This window comes from Microtus oregoni, unplaced genomic scaffold, assembly GCF_018167655.1.
Source record: "Microtus oregoni isolate MIOR12 unplaced genomic scaffold, Mior012 000049F_ref0000343, whole genome shotgun sequence".
Lineage (NCBI taxonomy): Eukaryota > Metazoa > Chordata > Mammalia > Rodentia > Cricetidae > Microtus > Microtus oregoni.
Genome location: NW_024543223.1, coordinates 12,382,682 through 12,405,437, shown reverse-complemented (window position 1 = coordinate 12,405,437; position 22,756 = coordinate 12,382,682). Strand labels below are relative to the sequence as shown.

Here is a 22,756-nt window from a genome sequence, read left to right as displayed (position 1 = left end):
TCTCTCTTTACTGACCACATTTCTTGGGTAAGTCTCTGAGCTTCTCTGAGTCTCAGACTTCTCCCCTTGGCTAGTTGATTCTAAAAGGGTGGAGAGCTACTTGTCTGCAGAGGTACTTATGATGATTAAAATTCACTAGGAAGTGGGAGTTACAAGCATTTGATAGCAAAGGGGCCTCCTAAAGCACTGCCGGGTTCTCCAGGTTCAGCCTCAGGTGAACAGGAAGTAGAAGGATCATCTGGAGTACCAAAACACAAGAACATTTGCACTGGGGAGTGGGAGGTGGGGGTTCTTTGCTGAGACACACCAGGACACAATCTTCTTGTCTCTGCCATTGGCTCTGCTCGCCTTGAACCTGCTGTTACTCATTTCTGTTTCTATCCCCATCCATCCACTTGTGCTATTGCTACCGCATACATTTTGTACTTCTTACCTACTAGCTTCTCACTCTGTTAGTTAATTTTGTCTTCATTTCTGTTTCTGGTCACTGACTTTCTTTGTGTTCTCCATTCTTAGGCTGACAGAACTTAGTTATGGGTTGGTAGAGGTGGGCTGTTGGCCAGTGTGTAATATTTAACTTCCTCAGAAAGTCCTACTGACACAGAGAAGTCTCCAGTTTGTAACAAAACTCCTAGCAAGTACCATTTGTTTACCCCTCATTTTATAAATGTCCTTGGCCTTCTAATACACGAGGGGGGAATGAAATAAACGGAATATAAATAAATACAATCCAGGAAGTGGTTGGTGACACAAGAGAGGTGTAGAAAATGTGAAATTGGATTTCAAAGGCAGGAAATGTCACATCCAGTAGGGAGCCAAAAAGGCTTTATGGCACAAATAACACAAATTGAATTGAGTCTGCAAGGAAGACAGGATTTGGAGATGTTGAAATAGGGAAGGTGTCTACGAAACGAAGAAAAGAAGTGTGAAAGGAGGTTTAGACTGGCGGAATTAAGGAATAACTACAGAAAAGGAATAATTTTTCATTTTGTTAGAGCAGAAGAGATGTGAACAGGGAGGAAGAGTGCTCAAGGGAAGTAGGACATCAAATAAAATGGTAGATAAAACCACACTGCTCTTTCTTGGTGTAAATATAAGTGAAATATTAATGATAAGGCTGGTACATGGGTCTGTTGGAATAAAATATTGAAAACACATTGGAGTAAAGTAAGATTTCCTAAGTCAACTGAATGGGTTCTTGGTTCTTGACTTCTTAGAAACAGATGTTGATGCTATTAGTATTGATTTTGCATTGAATAATGTCAACAAGATGAAGCAGATCATTGATAAGAATAAGGCTGGAATGGCTGGATGAATTCTTCCTTTCTTTAAGGAAAGACCTGGGGCAAGTCATTTTCTTTGTCACCCTTGGACCTGTCCTCACGTCTGTAATCTTGCAGGGTAGCTAGTTATTTGATGGCTGCTTTGCCAGGCTTTCTGAGTCTATAATCACACACACACACTTGACCTCTTCGGCTTCATTTCAAATGAAATCGTTCATTATTTGAGGACTGACTGGCATTTTATGCTGCTGGGGTCGATAATCTTCCTTATGAAAAAGCCTCAGCTGGAAGCACTGCCTAAATTCATGTGTTACGAGGGATGAGAACTCTGGTTAATTGAATTTTCTTGTTAGAGTGAAGATTAATTAGCATATGACCTATTTAAACCCTTGCTGTTAGCAACACATGTCAGGTATGTAGAACATTTTTCATGTAAGAAATTTAAGTCCTAAAATAGGAAAATAAGATCTAAGTGCCATATGTGTATAAACCTCTGTGATGTTGTCATTGGGCACTGTGATGCCAATAACAGCTATCACTTATTTGAATATTTATTGCTGCCAGATACTTTCCTGAAAGTTTTACATGTATCATCCTACTCAAAGTTTAACAAAACCAACAAAAGCTAAGTAGGCAATTGGGACCTAGAGGGTATATGTGTGGTTAACCCTCCAAACAAGATGTTGATTCCTAATCCTTGGAACCTGGGAACGTGTGCTTACTTGGATCAAAGAGTCTTTGCAAATGTAATTAAGTTAAAGATGTTAAGATGAGTAATTATTCAGATTATCAAAGTGGCCCCGATAGCCAATGAAAACCATCCTTATAAAAGACACAAAGAGGATGACGTGTTACGATTACAGAGGATAGTGGGATGATACAGCCACAGAGGAATTCCCAGAGCCACATGAAGCTGGGAGCAGTCTTACACATGGCTGGTGACAGGGTTTAGAGGAGGTATGGCCCTCCTAGCATCTCAGTACAAGACTTTGGCATCCAGAATTTTGGCAACATACATTTCTGCTGAATAAAGTGAACTAGCTTTTGGTATTTTGATACATACCCAGAAGCAGCTAATACATATTCTTCTTGCATATGTAGGAATACGGCATAGAAAAATCAATTAACTAACCTCTGTCAGAAGTCCAAAGGGGAAAAAATATATCGCTGGTATCCTTAAATTTTTCTTTTAACCCCAGTAAAATACTCCATCATGTTCTGGCTGTACCTCCATAGACAGACACAAAGAAATGCAGGTGGGGCATGGAGCCTAGATTCTGGGTAAAAACCAGGGACGGTATTCTAGAAGAGCTAATGATTCTGTTCTGAGTTTGAATGATAAAAACTTGTTTCTAGAGAGTAAAGTGAGGAAAACTTTCTTTTCTTTCCTTTTATTTTTTAATTTATTTATTAAAGATTTCTGCCTCCTCCCTGCCACCGCCTCCCATTTCCCTCCCCCTCCCCTGATCAAGTCCCCCTCCCTAGTCAGCCCAAAGAGCAATCAGGGTTCCCTGACCTGTGGGAAGTCCAAGGACCACCCACCTCCTTCCAGGTCTAGTAAGGTGAGCATCCAAACTGCCTAGGCTCCGAGAAAGCCAGTACGTGCAGTAGGATCAAAAACCCATTGCCATTGTTTTTGAGTTCTCAGTAGTCCTCATTGTCTGCTATGTTCAGCGAGTCCAGTTTTATCCCATGCTTTTTCAGACCCGGGCCAGCTGGCCTTGGTGAGTTCCCGATAGAACATCCCCATTGTCTCAGTGTGTGGGTGCACCCCTGGCGGTCCTGAGTTCCTTGCTTGTGCTCTCTCTCCATCTGTTTTTGATTTGGACCTTGAGATTTCAGTCCAGCGCTCCAATGTGGGTCTCTGTCTCCTTCACCACCTGATGAAGGTTAATATTCAGGAGGATGCCTATGTGTTTTTCTTTGGGTTCACCTTATTTAGCTTCTCTAGGATCACGAATTATAGGCTCAATGTCCTTTATTTATAGTTATAAACCAAATATGACTGAGTACATCCCATGTTCCTCTTTTTGGGTCTGGCTTACCTCACTCAGGATAATGTTTTCTATTTCCATCCATTTGTATGCAAAATTCAAGAAGTCATTATTTTTTACTGCTGAGTAGTACTCTAATATGTATATATTCCATATTTTCTTCATCCATTCTTCCATTGAAGGGCATCTCGGTTGTTTCCAGGTTCTGGCTATTACAAACAATGCTGCTATGAACATAGTTGAGCATATATTTTTGTTGTATGATAGGGCATCTCTTGTGTATATTCCCAAGAGTGGTATTGCTGGGTCCAGGGGTAGGTTGATCCGAATTTCCTGAGAAACCGCTACACTGCTTTTGAGGAAAACTTTCTAAGTAGAGCAAGACACCAGAGAGGTAAAGGATAAAACCATGAGCCTTTAGAGAATTGAAGTAGACAGGCATGGGTCGGGAAATTTCTGGAAGGGAAATGGAAGGTGAACAAGCTGGTGGTAGACTTTCTGTGCCAGAGAAGACATAGTGTACTGGTCAGACTTTTGAAGAGCTGGCACAGTCTGATCCCAAGATCAGAGAGCTCTCTTAAAGGTTTGCTGTGGAAAACACCTTGGAGGCTAGGTTAGTGTGTAGAAACCAGGGGCAGACTCCCTAGAGTCATGACTGTGATGTGCTTATCAGCATAAGCATGCCAGCACACAGAAGAAAGCAGATTTGAGAGACACTTTAAGGATGTAATCCGAGCAATTCAGTCACTACGGATATCCAGGGAAAAGAGAAGGAGGGGCATGGGCTGCCTTTTAGACTTCAGGTTCAGAGAACCAGGTTGGGGTATGGTTGGTGATGGTATGTGTAAATAAATATTCCACTAATGACTGATAATTTTGTAAGATTTTTGCTCTGAATGTTTTAACATTTATTTACATGTTAATTTTGGCTTGTGAATTCAAGCCTGTAAGCCATTGAGCTGCATACTATGCTTGCCAAGAGAAGAAAGAGGGTGACTAACCCACCTCTGTGCTGCAGACTGGGTATCTCTTCATATTTCTAAGTGGGGCAGCCATGTTAGGATAATTTGATAACTGAATGTCTCAAGGTCAATGTCTTATAACCTCTGACCTCAGATTCTAGCTTTCTTCTCACTGCTTCCTGGACAAACAGCATGCTATCTTTTTGTACCTGACCTTTTTCATTTATTAGCCATCTGACCTTTGGAAATTTGCTTAACCGCTCTGTACTTTAATTTCAGCAGCTGTCAAAAGGAGATGAAAATTACAGTGCCTGCTCTCATTAACTCAGACAAGAGCCTGTGAGGAAAATCTTTGCAACTGGAAAAGTTTTAGAAAATGTGAGTAATTATTTTTATGACAAGCCCAGATTTTCCCCTGCAATTGTGTTTATTGAACTAGTCCCTGGGTTCATTCAGAAAGTTTTCCTGTGGTTTCCTGATTTCCCCTAACATATGTCTATAACATGAGTTCTCTAGCAAATGTAGATTTAAAAGTTTAAATATTTCTTTCTAGCTAGAGAGGGAGGAAGGTTCTGCTAAGGGAAAGAGGAGAGTGGTGGTAAGAAAGAAGAGTAGGGAGAGGGGATAAGATAGAATCATGGGGTAATTAAAGATACAAACACTACAATACAAATATTATTATGTGTGACTAATGTGATTCAATAAATTTTTTTTAAAATGAACATTTCTACTTTCTGTGTTTTCCTGTGTAAGGTCTCATGTCCGCCTAGGCTGGACATGAAAGCCTTCCTGATCCTCTTGCCTTGACCTCTCAATTGCTGGAATTTTAGATGTGTGCCACCATATCAAGGCAAAAAAATTAAATATTCATATCTAAATCACTTCAGCAAGTTACCAAATATGCTTTTCTATGGTTTTACAGAAAACTCACTCCATTGACAATGGCATTTTATTGTCTTTGTGACCCCAGGCATTTACCTCACAGAAGGTATTTGAAGATAGACATGTTACCCTAAACTGAGTTCTGATATTAGAAGAAGCTTGGGACATCCCATCTTTGTGCCTAGATTTTGGTTCATGTTACAGTTCAGTACCTAGGTATGGAGGGGTGGCTCATCCTGTTAACCCCGGAATCTAGCCCAGCAATGTCTTTGGGGCAAAAAAATGTGGCTATCTCTCAGCCTTTCAATAGAGTGCCCTTGGTTCATTCCTAAGCTCTGTCCAATCATAGAACTACACTCTCCCCTTGAGAAAGCTCAGATAGGAAGAGAACAGGAAACAAACCCAGGCTGAAATCAGCAGCACTCCTCACAGAATGGGGCATATGTATGCAACGCAAAGTAACACCATCTTGGATCTTGTCTCTTAAAAGGATGTACAAAGCGGTGGCAAAGCAGAAACGGAGGAGTGGTGCAAAGAGAGTTGTGTAATTCACAGAACAAATGTCTTTTCTCAGAGGGGAGTTGCTGCCTCCATTTCACAACCCTGCTGAAGTCTCTACAAGGGTGACAGAGTTAGTGGGGTACAGTGGGACGAAGACTACCCTGGGAATCAGGTTAAACCCTTTTTCGTCTTAAGCTCTTAAGCTAGTTGGCACTGAGTTTTATTGCATACAGCTGTAAGAACCCTGGGAACCCTTCAGTGTGTGGGAGTGGGGTAGGCTGGAAGGGGGAGGGAACCTGGTGCATTCACTCCAGCTCAACAAGAAGAGACTTCGTCATCATGCTTCTAAGTAGATTAGCACAATAATTTAGAAGATTCTAACGGGATCTTTTTGCTAGACTTTTCCAGATTTGAACCAACCACTGAGGCCACGCTCATGTTAGGGTAAGGCCTAAGGGTGCAGCACTGTTACTGATCCACCACAATTACTTGAACACTTAGAGCACAGATAGGGTTTTAGAAGGGAGTAGGTGCCCTGTAAAGAGGAGCAGCAGGAGCTCTTTCCCCCTTCTCAGTCTAGCATGAGGGAGACTCCAGAACCCACGCTGTTTACAGAGTTCATAGTAGGCTTCCCACACACATCACCCCACTTGACTCTCCTCCTGTCCACTCTTTGCTACTGGGGACTCAGATTCCACCTCATCCTCCCACTGGCATCTTTTGAGGTGGCTCTGATCCATAAAGGCCATTTTTTCTCTGATACAGCGCAGTGCTTTACGGATCACCAGGCTACTCCAGCCGGTTGAATTTGAATCTCACACAGTCGCTTTTCCAGGCCATTTGCTTCCTTTAATATCCTTCTCATTTCTTTCTCCTTCTGTCTCCCCATTACTAACTTCGTTCAGCCATTCATTTCTTCTCACTTGGATGATCAGAGATTTTCATAACTTTCTTCCAGTGGTCTAATTTTCTTCCGAGAAATCATCCCAAAGGCGCAAAGCTCTGACCACGGCAACACTCCATTTAAACCAGTAAGACAGAAAGGGATGGTAGAGGTGAACCAAGCCTGAAACCCACTATGTACTGGAGGCTCCTTTCTGAAAAACAAACCTTGTCCAAAAAGGTCTAGCAGGAAGAATTTTGGCAGAGTCAAAACCAACTGGCAAATATTTCAGTAGATGTGCTAATAGGACGCACCAATGGGAAGGTTCCAGAACTGAACGAGGTGAACCGAGGTGAAGATAAAGCAACTATTGAAACAAATGAGAACTTCCTAGGACTGCCATTGCCCCAGGGCAGCTATGAACGCAGCCCAGCACAAAATCATCAACTTAAAACATTGCTTTCTTTTCTGTAAGTGGAATGTGAGGTCCAGAAGCATGAACTTTGTGGATGACAGCATCTTGTTGCAATGTCGAAAGGTTGGACACATGCCTGGAGGAAACACACGATTGTATACTAATGGTCTTTGAAATTATGGCCAGAGTTTCACTGGTGTGTGTTGTTTGTAATGTTTGGAAGGAAAGAGGTCAACCCAACTGCTGCTCACATGGTATGCCTCTATGTTCGAATAAACACACCTATATATTCACCAAGCATATATTTATTGACTAATTATTATAGATTGAGCACAAATACCATAGGAGACACAGGGTGATTATGTTAGCAAGAGTGATGGAGCAAAAAGAAAGAAATGTACTTTCTGTCCAGTAAGTGCTCTCAAAGTAGGCTTACTGAATTGAATATCAATACATGCCACTGAAGAGTGTTCCCTGACCTGGTGGAAACCAGAGAAGGCTGAGCATAATCTTTAGTGAACAGCTAATTGGTTTACAGCCAAAAACATGGCTTGAGTTCATCTGACTTTGCCATCTCGCTCATTAAAGAAAACACTTCTTTATATGTTTTCTTTCTCTTTACCGTATTTCCCTTTTTTCTTTTTGTAAAATTCTCATTAATATCAATGAGTATAAATGAAGATACAAAGTTTCAAGAAACAAAGAGCCAAGTGTGTGTGCATGTATGTGTGTGTGTGTGCATGTGTGTGTGTCTGTGTGTGTTACTGGTGCATGTTCAAATCTGTGCTCTTTGTTCACTTTCCTGATGCTTTATAATATGTCGTTTTGGTAGGTTCTATTTGTACAACCAGGAGCAGGAAGAGATTGCTAGGGGTTATTCTCTTGTAACCCATCATGGGATTCTAAGCTTATGAAGGCTTTTCATTAGAATCCCTCCCAACAATTCCAGAAACCTAACTACTGGGCAAGTGTGACCTACTAAGCCCTTGATAAGGAACATGATGATAGGTATGGCTCAGTGCTACAACCTGTCCTGTCACATAGCTACTGTTATTCCAGAATCTTTCCTCCCAGATCCTTGAACTTTTCAGATGAGTCTGAAGCATATGAATTTATGCTTATTTCATTTCATTTTCTTTTGACCTTTAACCCTTACAAAATCCCAATAGGGTTGCACAGAGATGTGCAGACTGAACCAACACTTCATGATATTTCTCAATCTATAGTCTTCCGTTCAATGTTGGCATCATCACACTAATTATATCTTTTGTATATATTCAATAAAGAGTCACAATGGGCAAAATCTAACTTTACCACCTGTTAAACTGATGCATGCTGTAATAGCAAAACACTAAGACTTACTTGACACTTTACAATATGTCAGGGACAAAATAACACTTCATAGTTACTCTTTTTTTTCTTCTGTTCCCTGAGGTAGCTCTTATAAATAGGAAAATACCCTGGGACAAAGGACAAAGTAATAAATACATCTAATAAATAACAAAGAAAGGATTTAAACCTACACAGTATGTTTCCAATTCATGTCAATGTTGTTCAGGGGACTATTTAAAGAAAGTGAGATGCAGTTATCTGGTTGGCAGATCCTAATTAGCAACTATAGTATTGTCATGGGTATGAATGAAACAATATTGCAAAGAAACTGGGCAGAGATCAAAGATCGGCATTAGAACAGTGGCCGTTGTCAAGGGCTGATGTGGGCATGTGGGCATGGTGCTGGGATTCCTGATATTAGCATTCTATCATAAAGTCAGTGTTTGGGCCTTGGGCAGCAGTAGCTGCAGTAGCAGCATCAGCAGGATGTACAGATGTCCTTGTTGAACTATAGGGACAAGATAATCATTTAGGTAAACAGGAGTTGTAGTACCCTGACATTCAGAGAAAGATAAAAATTGAATAACACAAGGATGGGCCCATCAATAGTCAGGCATAGAAGAGGGAGGGGCTTAGGGATCTACTGAACTTTTTGGTTCACTGCTGAACATTTTGCTACTGATAGATGTAAGGAGGACGGGATCATTATTTTAAGTTGTGTATCCATTTGCTACCCCACCATACACCAATAGATAGTTCAATCTCATGCTCACACAGATGGCTCTGGCTAATTAAATGGGTCACAAAACAGCAACAAAGAGTAATGGATTTGGGAAAGGAGCTATTAGGAATGGACGGACTGACGGGAATGAAATAAAAGAGGGCATTGTGGGAGAAAGGATCCCTAATATACTGTAAGCGTGTATAGAATTGCCAACAAAATTAATCAAAAAGTTTTTAGTTATGCAAATTTCAGGGCACTTATATGATATCTCCTAAGGCCTGGGGGGACTCTCCATTGAAGACACATGGCTGAACATTTGTACCTGAATTTTGTCCCATACTGCTGTCACTTAAGACACAGTCCTTTCACTTGTGGCGGCAGTCTGTGATATTTTCTATGGCCCTCATCTTTCAGACTTTTGAGGACAAGCTTGCTTGAGAAGCTCTTGCACTGTAGGATATCAATGTGCTGAATGGTTCACAACTCACCCATGGATTTCTGAATCCGCATGGAAATGAGGACTTGAGTAAAGACTGTGACTCTAAGCAAACAGACTAAGCTGAAACCGGAGAAGAACTGCGTAACAGGGAAGGCGTAGCATCCTATCCATGTTGTGGGTAGTCTTCACGAACCTCTGCTTACTTACTTTTGAGCTAGACACATAGAAGAGTTGATTGGGTAGATTTTTTTGGTTTTTTTGAGACAGGATTTTTCTGTAGCTTTGGTGCCTGTCCCGGAACGAGCTCTTGTAGACCAGGCTGGCCTCGAACTCCCAGAGTTCCGCCTGCCTCTGCCTCCCGAGTGCTAGGATTAAAGGCGTGTGCCACCACCTCCCAGCAACTGGGTAGATTTTATTGTAGCACATTTTCATGGTTTTGGTCATTCAACAGTTAAAATGATAATGAAGGAAGAAAATGGGATTGGTTTGATTTATCCTAAACATTTTTTCATCTAACTTTTTAGATATTTTCCCTGGCTTTATAAAATTCCATTTTTCTGTAGATTTAGAAAGTGAATGCATATAATTGTGAAAACAAGTACAATTATACTTCGAGGCTTCAAAACCACGTTTAACGACATTTTGTCTTCTTGATTCACACAAATGACCAAGAACTATCATAGTTTAAGAAGAACTTGTTTCTGAGACATCATACACCCAATGTTTTTTGTCCGTTGGGTCATGTTGTTTCCATTAAGTCATGACAAATTAAGACGTTATTAGAGGTTGATTTGATAATAGCTATCATCAAAATGTCCATTTGGTTCGAATAACTATCATTTAGGTCCTCTTAGAGTTTCAGATCTCAGAAAAACAATTCCATGCTGGAATCTTGCCATTAAATTGAATTTTTCTGAAAAAAAAAAACATTAACAAAAAGTGCTAGTTACATGTAGTAGTTACTTACCATTGTCAATATTTGAAGGCCACAGAAACAGTCTCTGGCTTATTTAAAAATAAGATTAATTAAGTGGGAGGTAAAATGGAAAGGCTCACAGAATTGAAGGAAGGCCAACAAAACAGCCCTAGAGAGGGAAACAATCCGAGAAAGTCCCGCCTACCCACTGCCATATCATAGATCCGGCTGAAAAGAAGCTTTCGTTGCCGTCTGTGGATATTTACCATCAGTAGCTTCATGAACCATACCTTTGGACAAATCATCTCCACTTCTCTGAGACTGTCAGTTACTTCTTGAAGGTTAAAAGTTCCATGGGTCGTAGGAGCTCCCACCTAATCATGTGTAGGTCACATGCCAATTTCCTTGCTATTAGAATATAGAGAATATCTTTTGGCTTCTAGATGTAGATATCAATAGTTCCTTCATCAACATGTTGACTATTGCTAATATCAATGTATTGTATTCTTAAAATGCGAAGAAATAAACTCATTGTTAAAACATATATAGAAAGTTTTTTTTTAATCAGAGGAACTCAAACCCAACTCTGAGCCACATTTTAATGCACATACAAACATAATACATTTAGGTTCCTATAATGTGACTTTTTATAGATAAATACACAAAAATTTCTACTGCAAGAAATATTTTTGCAGCATTTGTATTATATAAACAACTTTTCATAGTCATTGACCTCTATTATTTTGTTATCTGTGGCTCCCATTCTTTATGGACCTCTCTCCTTGCCACTTAGGCTATGCACTCCCGACAGATAGTTCATTCTAGTTGTATCTTTACCACTTAGCCACTGCCTCACACAGGGCACTCCTGTGTACTATGTGTGCCCAGGGTGTCAGAAAGACCACACTTTTACAAGAAAGCAATAGTGCAGTGGGTGGCATGGCAGTGAGCTGTAATGCTACCTTGCTGAGGGCAAGGGCCAATGTGCTAGGAATCAGAGGTCCTCCATCGGGCCCTGGGAGGACTAAGAAGTAATTTAGTTTCCTCTCTAGCTGTCACAAACTGGCCACTTCCCACAGTGGCTGCTTGACTCATTCCCACATTGGTATTCAGAACCAAGCTCCTTGCCCTCCTCTCTGACCTAAGAAGAGGCAAATCCTTGTCCCTTTCACATTGTATTGCACTGCCGCTGGCTCTTCAAGTGTAATTCTAAAAGACAAGGAACTGATACCAAAGATGAAGTTTCATCTTGGCACAGTTCCACAAACATTTGCCCCAAAGCCTACTGAGTTGCAGTAGGTGCTGATGACACAAAAATGTTTTAACCACAGGGAGCAAATTAATAAGCGTCTCATGAGTACCTACTGCCTGTAGAGAAGACAAAGCATTTAGGTCATTCCAAAGTGAGTAAGGTATCCTTGCTGATCTCTAATAGATAAGATAATTTTTAGAAGATATGAATAATTACTAAAAATATCAAAACAAAGTTGATACAAGCATCACACCAAAGTGTAAACAACATGTTGAGGAATATTGAGGCAGTGACTTATATATACAAAGCATTGCATATGTAAGTACTATTTAGAATTATAACCACCCGTATCTATCTGTCTGTCTATCTATCTATCTGTCTATCTTCTATCTATCTATCATCTATCTATCTATCTATCTATCTATCTATCTATCTGCCCAGTCCTATTATTGTGCATAGAAAAGAGCAGTTGGTTTTGATTTGGTTGTTTTGGAGAAAGGAAAGGAACAGGAGCAGTTGGCTTTGGGGTGCATATTTCCTTTGGAAAGAGATTCTTCTAATTAACTACGAGGATTCACTGTAGAGACCAGGAATTATGAACATCAACTGCAAAATTAAAGAGACATACGATATAGGTGGTTTTGGAGGAAAATTCAAGCAGTCTAGAGTTATTGGCATATGGTTATAAACTTCGGATAATTATACACCCACAAAATGCTCAGTTGGAGACTGAAGGGAAGAAGTGATTTTTCTGTTGTGCTGGGAATCAAACTTAAGGCCTCATATATGACAAGTGAGTGTTCTGCTCTACCACAGAGCTACATCTCTAGTCCTCTATTCTAAATTTCTTGACAACGTTGCATAGTCAAAATAGCAAGCCCTCATGTAACACTCAAAATGTTTCCCATGTATTGCACAATCTTGTGCTCACAGCATAGTATGACTGTGATGTGCTATTGCACAATTAAATTTTACATAGTTATAAATTGAGAAGGAGCTATAGTCTTGAAAGGTTTGCTAAAAATTTGTAAGTAAAAAAAGAAGTTACAGGGCTTTGTCTCTCTTAGCTACTGCTTGCTGCAGCAGCAAAGGGATGGCCCATGTATTGGAACACAGAACTTGCCAACAGTATAGTTTCATTCTATCCTCCCACCAAAAGACACACACAAAACAGAACAAACTGCAAGAGATTCCTTCACACTGTGTGAATGTATGTCACTGTGATTGGTTTGAAAAAGAAGCTGATGGACCAGTAGTGGGACAGGGTAAGGTTAGGCAGAAGAGCGGAACTGAGAATTCTGTGAAGAAGAAGGGCAGAGTCAGAGGAATCCCCAGCAGATGCAAAGAGAAGCAAGATGGGCATGCCATACAGAGAAAGGGTATCAAGTCACGTGACGGAGCATAGAAAAGAAATATGGGTTAACATAAAATATAAGAATTATCTAGTAACAAGCCTGAGCTACTGCCCAAGCATTTATAATTTATATTAACACTCTGTGTCCATTATTTGGGAACTGGTAGGTGGGAACAAAAACTCTGCCTACAGTAAGCAAACCACAAAAACACTGAAGTTCTTGAGGAAAATGTCAAAGAAGCAAAGCTATGAACAATATGAGCATCAGTTGATATGATTATTATCAGAGCCTATGTCAGAGCATGATCTAGGAGAAGGGGAGAAATGGAAAACCAGGCTAGTTTACTTGAGCAGATGACAGTTATTATCTGGCTTGTGGAATGAGTTGGAGAGGGTAAAGACTAAGGGGAATTCCATCTCAGAGCAGAGGTCTTTCCATGAGTATTTTTTTTTTTTTGGACCCAAGAAAGCTGCCTTCCTTCAATGAAAAGCTGAAAGAAGGTTGGTAACCCCAAAGTTAAGCAGGACAATGAATATTAAATGAAGACTGGTTCAACAGGGCCAAGGTCAAGATTGTTCATTCTGTTCTAAAAGCAACAGAACCCCTGCGAGTTGTCCTAAGTAGAAAGTTGCCATGTTTTGCATTTTAGAAACCTCACTTGAATAGCATGTGCAGGGTATATGTGTGTGAGTATGTGTGTATAAATGACTTCAGTAATAGTGACTACAGCTACAGCGGTGGCTACAGAAATGGATTGTGAGATACAGACTTAACAGGTGATTTGGAAGCAGAATCCACAGGATCTGGCAACTGATCGTTCACAGGATGCGGAAGTTGGGTTTACCTGATATGAACCCTAAATTTCAAAACTGTCTGAAGCAAAAGTTGGCAAACTTTTTCAGGAAAATTTAAGGAGTAAATATTCTGGGCTCCAACCAAATGGTCTCTTGCAATCACAGGATCATACGATGATGGTGCCAAATAAACCACGGATATCTGTAGCGCAAAGGACATGGCTGTGCTCCAGTGAAACTGTCTTCAAACACATGAAACTGGCCAAATGTGGCCCATGGGCCCTGGTTAGCTAACTCTTAGTCTAGAAAGTATGAAGATCAGCTGGGTGGTGGTGGCACATGCCTTTAATCTCAGGAGGCAGAGGCAGTTGAATCTCTGAGTTTGAGGCCAGAATGGTCTACAGAGTAAGTTCCAGGACAGCCAAGGATCATTAAGCCAACACAGAAAAACCCTGTTTTGATAAACCATAAATAAATAAATAAAAATAAGTGAAAATCACTGATCTTTGGTAAGACTGTACTGAGCAAGTGACTTGCCACATTCTAGGTTTTCTCTTCGTGACACCACCATGCAGTTTCTTCACTGTGGAGGCTCGTTTGTGTCCCAGCACCATGAATTCCTCCTCCCGTGATTATACCCTTAAGAAGGGAAAATGCTAGTATTAATTCCTGATTTTTAATTTACAAGACCTTCCTGCTACCCCATGCTGCCTTCTATCTACCCCCACCCCAACTACTTCTAGAAAATGGCAAACATTTGTTTTGTAAGATTTTTTCACTTCTCCAAAAGGAAGTTATTTTTCCTATTTCAGCTTATTGCTTTTAAAAATCCACACATGAAAGGAGAGTGAGTCACTAAAGAATCCATTGTCCCTTGGTGCAGCACAGTAGAGAGTTTATATTGCTTTGTCCAGTTTCTATGAAGTGGGACATAGAAGGTTTGTTTTCAAGAAATTAGCATCATATTTTTTCTTTCTGTTTTTTTTTTTTTTCAGCTCCCAACACAATTTTATCTTGGGGATAAACAGTGTTATTTTCATTGCTTCCACTGGAGCGCTACATCCAACATTTTCTATTAAAATTTAAATAAGCCACTTCAGAGACAGATGAAGATGTGAATCTAAAATGAGCTGATTCACTAGAATTTGTTCCCGAGAATATGTTATTTGCTCTTATAGCTTATGCAACTGGGTTTCATAATAGAAGCTTTAAAATGGGCCAACATCATGCCGCTTCAGTCATTTTATCCTGCTTCCCCACCTAGAATAGCCAGTTGCAAAGGGAGAAAGGAAAAGCAAAAACTCTCCCCACCCTCTACCCTGTGGAGACCTAATGATTATTCTAGAAAATTGCTGGAAGCTGGCATTGTTTTGAAGATACGTCGGGTTCTGTTTGTGATCTCCAGGTAGTACACAGCAACATGATTCCATGCTGCTATCCTATTGTCCAAATGTCTCTCTGTTTGCTTTTCACTTGTAAGAAACAGCTCTTGCCAAGTTTGGGGTGCATATGTGAAGTGGGGTGGATGGTGACAACAGAAGATGAGAGAGCAGGGTGAGTACTGAGAAAAAACAAAAGCATGTTGAAACTTCAGTCTGGCAAAGGACCAAGAATAGCTAGATAGATGCGAGTAAGAAGGTCTAAGGTAGGGGCACTGTGGAAGTGATGTCAGGACTAGGAATCTAAGAAAGCTATTGAAGGGGAAGAATGAAGCAAGAAGTATTCAGAGTGGTTTCAGAGAAGGGTATCATCCAAGCTGTGTTCTTTACCAACCAGTGCTAAGAAAGAATGGCTTTTCTTAGTGAGGTGATAAAAAACATAACACTCTTTCTGTGTGCACAGTCTTTCTTTCTACAGTTTCAGCAATCCATTTTCAACCAAGTCAGGGGCTAGAGAGATGTCTCAGCAGTTAAGATTATACTTACTGCTTGTCTTCAAGTCACTGTTCTGTTTCTGTGAGAAGACACCATGAACAAGGCAACTCTTTTTTTTTTAATTTATTTATTAAGGATTTCTGCCTCCTCCCCGCAACCGCTTCCCATTTCCCTCCCCCTCCCCCGATCAAGTCCCCCTCCCTCATCTGCTCGAAGAGCAATCAGGGTTCCCTGACCTGTGGGAAGCCCAAGGACCGCCCACCTCTATCCAGGTCTCATAAGGTGAGCATCCAAACTGCCTAGGCTCCCACAAAGCCAGTATGTGCAGTAGGATCAAAAACCCACTGCGATTGTTCTTGAGATCTCAGTATTTCTCATTGTCCGCTATGTTCAGCTAGTCCGGATTTATCCCATGCTTTTTCAGACCTAGGCCAGCTGGCCTTGGTGAGTTCCTGATAGAACATCCCCATTGTCTCAGTGTGTGGGTGCACCCCTGGCGGTCCTGAGTTCCTTGCTCATGCTCCGTCTCCTTCTGCTCCTGATTTGGACCTTGAGATTTCTGTCCGGTGCTCCCATGTGGGTCTCTGTCTCTGTCTCCTTTCACCGCCTGATGAAGGTTAATATTCATGAGGATGCCTATGTGTTTGTCTTTGGATTCACCTTCTTATTTAGCTTCTCTAGGAACATGAAGGTCTATGAGGGAAGCATCTTGGAGGCTGCCTGTGACATCCTGATCCCTGCAGCCAGTGAGAAGCAGTTGACCAAGTCCAATGCTCCCCGAGTCAAAGCCAAGATCATTGCTGAAGGAGCCAATGAACCGACCACTCCAGAGGCCGATAAGATCTTCCTGGAAAGGAACATCATGGTTATTCCGAATCTCTACTTAAATGCTGGAGGAGTGACAGTGTCTTACTTTGAGTGGCTGAAGAATCTCAATCATGTCAGCTATGGCTGATTGACCTTCAAATATGAAAGGGATTCTAACTACCACCTGCTCATGTCTGTTCTAGAGAGTTTAGAGAGGAAATTTGGAAAGCATGGTAGAACTATCCCTGTGGTCCCTACAGCTGAGTTCCAGGACAGGATATCGGGTGCCTCTGAGAAGGACATCGTGCACAAGGCAACTCTTATAAAAGAAAGTATTTAATAGGGGCTTGCTTACAGTTTCAGAGGTTTAGTCCATTACCATCATGGTGGGAAGCATGGCAGCATGCAGGCAGATGTGATCCTGAAGAAGTAGTTGAGAGTTCTACATCTGGATCCACTGACAGAGAGATAAATAGACTGGGTCTAGCAAAGAATTCAGAAACCTCACCCCCCTCCCCCGCCCCAGTGACACACTTCCTTCAACAAGACCATACCTCCTAATCTTTCTAATCCTATCAAAGAGTTCCACTCCCTGGTGACTAAGCATTCAAATATATGAGCCTATGGGGGTCATTCTTATTCAAAACATCACATTCCATTTCCTGGTCCCACTGGTTTGAAGCCGCATATTGCAAAAACATATTCAGTCCAACTTCAGAAGTCCCCAGCATCGATCAGTCTCAACACTGTTTTAAGTCCAAAGTGGCACTCTCTTAACTTTAACCCCCTATAAAATCAAAATTAAAAAGCAGATCACATACTTCAAACACACAATGGCACAGAATATACATTTTCATTCCAAAAGATAGGAGAGGGAACATGGTGAGGATATATAGTATAACAACGCAAGACCAAAACACAGCAAGGCAAAGCCCATGTTCTTCATCCCCATGCCTGGTGTCAAAGGACTTTTCAGATCTCCAATCGTTTCATCTTTGTTGACTACAACACACTTTTCTGTGTTGGATTGGTTCCACACAAAGTCTTTAGCTTTCCTTGGCAAGTATCTGATGACTCTGGTATCTCTAAGATCTTGGTGTCTCCAACACAATCCAGGTTTCACCTTCGCAGCTTCAAGAAATGGTCTCCATGCGCAGACTCCCCTGATACACTTCTGGCCTCCGCGGATTTCCTTAACTACAGAGGGAGACTCCACAATCCCTCCATTGTAAAATTGACTCCAAACCAGAACCACGTGGCTGAGGCTGCCAAGTTCTGCTGCTTAATAGTGCTGGAACTCGACCCCTCTTTAATTTGCATCTTCATCAGCTTTCTACTGTTGACGGCTCCTTTTCTGCATAAGCTCTCCTTTAATTCCTCTTTACAAGTTGGAAGCTAAACTTGGTGGGGTCTTGCCCTGAGGTCACCACTCCCTTTATTCCATTTAGCAGCAAGTATTTTTTTTTTTTAAGTTTTTTTGTCTCCTTGAGCACAGGACTTGACTCTAACACCACTTTTCCTGGTGCTCTTTCTCTCTTCACACTGAACATTTTGTATTTCTCTTTGCCCAGCTCTCTCTTTCTCATTATAGATTTACGTGAGAGTGATTACTAATAACCGCACAACAAAGTCAATACTAGGCTGCCTTGCAATTTTTGACAAAACCATTAATTCAAAATTCTTCAATTTAGTCCCAGGCAGATTTTGAGGACAAGAGGAAAAGCAGCCACATTGTTTGACAAAATATCTCAAGACCACTTCCTAATATTCTTTCCCTATGAAATTTCTTGAGCTGGGCCCCATCATTCAGATTACCCCTCAGGACTGTCTTTCATGTTCCTATTAGGATGCTCCAGTAAGTTTAAAGTGTTCAACTACTTTTCAAGTTCAAAATCCCAAAATCTTCTATATCCCTGGAATAAAATTATGATCAGGCCTGTCACAAAAATACCCCAGTCCCTAATACCAACTTCTGTCTTAGCCAGTGTTTTATTGCAGTAAAGAGATAGCATGACAAACTCTTATAAAAGAAAGCATTTCATTAAGGGCTTACTTACAGTTTCAGAAGTTAGTCTATCATTATCATGATAGAGACCACGGCAGTATGTAGGCAGAAATTGTGTTAGAGAAGTTTTATATCCTAATTCATAGGCAGAGTGACAGAGAATGTGCCTGGCATGGGTTTTTGAAACCTCAAAACCAACTCTTAATGACACACTTTCTACAACAAGGCCCTATCTCCTAATCCTTCTAATCTTAGCAAAGGGTTCCACTCCTTTCTTCAGCATTCATGTATATGAGACTACGATGGGTATTTTTATTTATATCACTATCCTGCTTTTACAGAAGACTTGGGTTTCTATTTACAGCATCACCATCAGACAGCTCACAACTGTCTGAACTCCAGTTCTAGGAGATGTAACACCTTGTGGTTTCCATGGGAACCTGAATACACACACTGCATATAAACTCACATAGGCACAAACGCATATACAAAAATATAAATAAATAAATATTTAAATTATGTGGCTTTTTGAGAAGCATGATTATGTCTCGAGTTGCCCCTCTTTGTCATGCCCAGGTTGTCAATCATCTCTTTGTTTAGGACATCCACGCTGTACACAATGCCCAACTGGTAGTTAGTAACTAGTGTAGTATCATATTGGCTATTACAGCAGTATAGTGCTTATGTTTAACTACCTGCCATGTTACTTAATAACGTCTCCAGAGTGCATTTGTAATGATTCTGGTAATTTGGACATATGTGAAAAAAGCTAAAAGTGAAATGCAATTTAACAACTTAAGAAGAAAATAATTCTATGTATAGGTTACTAAGTTATTCTGAGAATGAGTGTTCCATCTATGGAACTGAATATAAAGAATAAATTTATGTTAGTTTCATTGCTGCACTTCAATCAGACAAAGCAACAGCCACTGTCTGTTTTAACCTCTGAGTGAATTTGAAAAAGGCTTTAAATTTGTGTAAGTGTATGTAAAGACAAAAGCTGCATATACAGTGTTAATACTCTGTGTGGTTTCATATATCCAGCAGGAACATAAATAGCACTTTTATATGGGAGAGACTGCCATCTGTGCTTTTTGGTTCTAGGAGAGCATACTGGTAAATAAAGTAACTATTATGATATATAACTACGTAAGTGATGCAGTCTTAGCCATCCTACCATTAGCAGTTCCCAGTGTTTTTTAGAATTCCTTCTGGAGTTTTGAAAGGGAAACATTTTTCCTGTTTACGAGTTAGGCACACACACATGACTCTCATTGATCAATGACACAGGAGTTAAAGTACATGTGTAATTGCTAGTGTTCACTGCCAGCCTGCTTTTCTTTCTGTGTCTATGACTGGAGGCAACCTCTCAATGACAACAACCTCTCAACCGACCCCCACTATCAGATAAACATACAGAATAACTAAGAAATGATTTTTTTTCCTTTTGTAACTCATCCCAGTTCTGAGGCATTAGGGCCTATCCCAAATGCTGAAAGAGCAAAGGTTAATCACTACTCACTACATGCTAATGACATGTGCAGAGTTTTTCACAATTGTTGACATACTATTTTTAAAAGGGGAAAAAGACATGAAATTGGCATGAGGATGTGAGGGAGGAGCTGAAAGAGTTGGAGGAAGGGAGGGCATGGCTGTGAAAATGATTGAAATCCATTGTATATGTGTATGATATTCTCAAAGAATAGATACTATTACTTTAAAAACCATCTTAAGACCTTTGTAGGCCCAGTCCTAGTCATCACTCAGGTCTCTCCTAAAATATTGTCTCTTTAGGGGGCACCTAGAGGCATCTAAGATGAATATAGGTCCCTATTGTTTTCCATCATTTCATCTGCTGCCTTCACCCCTGCTTTCATTTCTAGCTGATACTTTTCTTGCCGATTTCTTCTTCTCTCCCTGTTGTGAAGTATGAGTGCTGGGAAAATAGTCGTCTTCTTCCACAAGGCGCTTCTGATGAGCATCACGATATGTGACAGCCAATGCAAGCCCAATAGGCTCATTAGTGAATGAACTATCAAACGAAGCAGCTAAGAAGAGTCAGTGTATTTTATGGAGTGAAATGTGCAGTAAGGAATGCTAAGGTGGGGAGAGCCCAGCAAGAGCCCCAGACACACGTACAGGAGACACCCAGTTTCATTCTACAACATTCTCCATCATGGCTCAGGACAGGAACACAGTTTGGGTTCATTGTGTTGCCTGATACCAAGGGTATGCTTAGCTACACACACGCTGGATTGTGTGTGTGTGTGTGTGTGTGTGTGTGTGTGCATACATGTGTGTGTTCAGCATACATTAACCCAGAATGTATGCTGAATTCACTGTTGTAAATCAGGTTCTCATCTGCTTTATGCACTTCTCTAGCTGTGGCAATCAAACTCGTTCTGTTCTTATACTTTGCAGCACCTTCTCACTATCTCTACTTGGATGCTCTCAGACAATAGATGATGTCAACTTGAGAAGCCTGAGCCTAATATTAAACAGTTAGTCTCCCTGCTCCCCAATTTGCTCTTGTTGCATCTGCTTCTTTTTCTGTAGGTATCATCATGCCTTCTCCTCAATCTAAATGTTCAATTGGGTTTCTAGATATTCTTCTTTCCAGCATCAAACTATCCCTTGACTTTCTGCCTTTCTCTGAATTTTATAATTGTTGCAGAGACTAATTCTTATGCTTTTTTTGTGTAGATATTACATCTGGTCTCCCGGTCTAAAATGTAGTGACATTTCATTTGTATTTTAATAATTAAAGCTTGTCTGAAGATCAGAGAGCAAAACAGCCCCACTGATCAGCCTTACAGACCAGGCAGTGGTAACACACACCTTTAATCCAAGTAGCCATACTAGTTGCCATAGAAACCAGGCAGTGCATGCCTTTAATTCCAGTGGTGCATGCCTTTAATCCAGCCCTAAAAATGGTTATAAAATGGGAGGAAACAGCTCTCAGACATGGTCTCATTCTGAGATTCCTGGAGGCAGAATTCCCATTTCTGACTGAGGTGAAGGTAAGAACCAGTGGCTGGCTGTTTTGTTTTTCTGATCTAAGGTTGAACCTCTTGTTTTTCCTGAGTTTTTATTAATTGTGCATCACTAAAATTCTCCCCTTTCAATCAGTCTAATTCAGTGTGTTCAATACAATCTTTTCTGAGAAATATGTAACTGATTCAGCCCCTGTTAACTTAACTTTTAAGTCTCCTCTTGTGAGTAGTGCTGTGTCTTTCCAACAACATATCCCCCAATAAATTTATAATATGTAACCTTACTTAGAAATGTGGAATTTGCAAAGATTATCGATTAGAAAGATAAATATTACATGTGTATATTAATTCTACATATTTAAATATATGTGCTTCATTTGAAATACCTATAGATATTAGTGCCATCGGTATCGTATAATACAGCTGGTGTTCTTATAGAAAAGAATTATGTAGTAACTCTGGGAGGTCAGAGTATTGTTCATTAGGTAAGAGTGCTTGCTATATAAACATAAAGACAGAGTTTCAATCCCCAAAACATATGACCACAAACATTCCTGGGATGGTAGGACTAGGGTGGACAGAGACAGAAAAATAATGAGGGCTTTCTGGCTGCCAGCCTAGCTGAAATTTCAGCGAGGGATGACCATTTTTCTAGGGAATGTGGTATAGTATGATGGAGCAGGACACCTGCCTTTATACATTCACACAGGTATGCATACCAATACACATATGCACATATGCCACACACTATAACAAACAGGTATAGGGGGGAAAGGGAGGGAGAGAAGGGGGTTGAGTACTGATATGCACAGAGAATGCGTGAAATGTATGCACAGATCAGGTCCGTTGCCATCAGAAACTAGAAGAGATATACGTCAAAGAGAATTTTTTCCCCCAGTATTCAGAGGAAACTAATACTGATGATACCTTGACCGTGGACTTGTAGCTCATCCAAGATAGACATTTTCTTACATCTCTCAGCATAATACTATCTAGAGACAGCACATAGCATCTGGAACCTCCTTAGGGCTCAGAGCATGTTGCTACCTATTGGACATTTTCTTTGTCTTGCTCCTTCTATTGGATGCTTTGGCTTTCGAAGTTATGCATTTATCATCTTTTGGGGATCCCAAAGTCCTATACCCTCTAAAGGGCTTCTGCTCTTCTCCTCTGTCTCCTGGAAGAAGCCTCTACTGAGGCCTTTGCCCCATTGGATTACATTTTTGTCTTTGTTTTCAGGAATGTCTTTTGGTTTAGACTGAGAGGGCATTCGTGGTGGATGTTCTTGTTTTCTTTCTCTCTGGTGTCAAGGTCAAGGAGGTGGCTTATAAAGCCAACATTCCCT

At 40.7% G+C, this 22,756-nt stretch overlaps 1 pseudogene; it reads left to right on the top strand.

The window, feature by feature from the left end:
* Nucleotides 1–16,291: 16,291 nt before the first annotated feature.
* The window catches only part of LOC121436422, a 66,300-nt pseudogene continuing 59,835 nt past the window's right edge, over nucleotides 16,292–22,756 (top strand).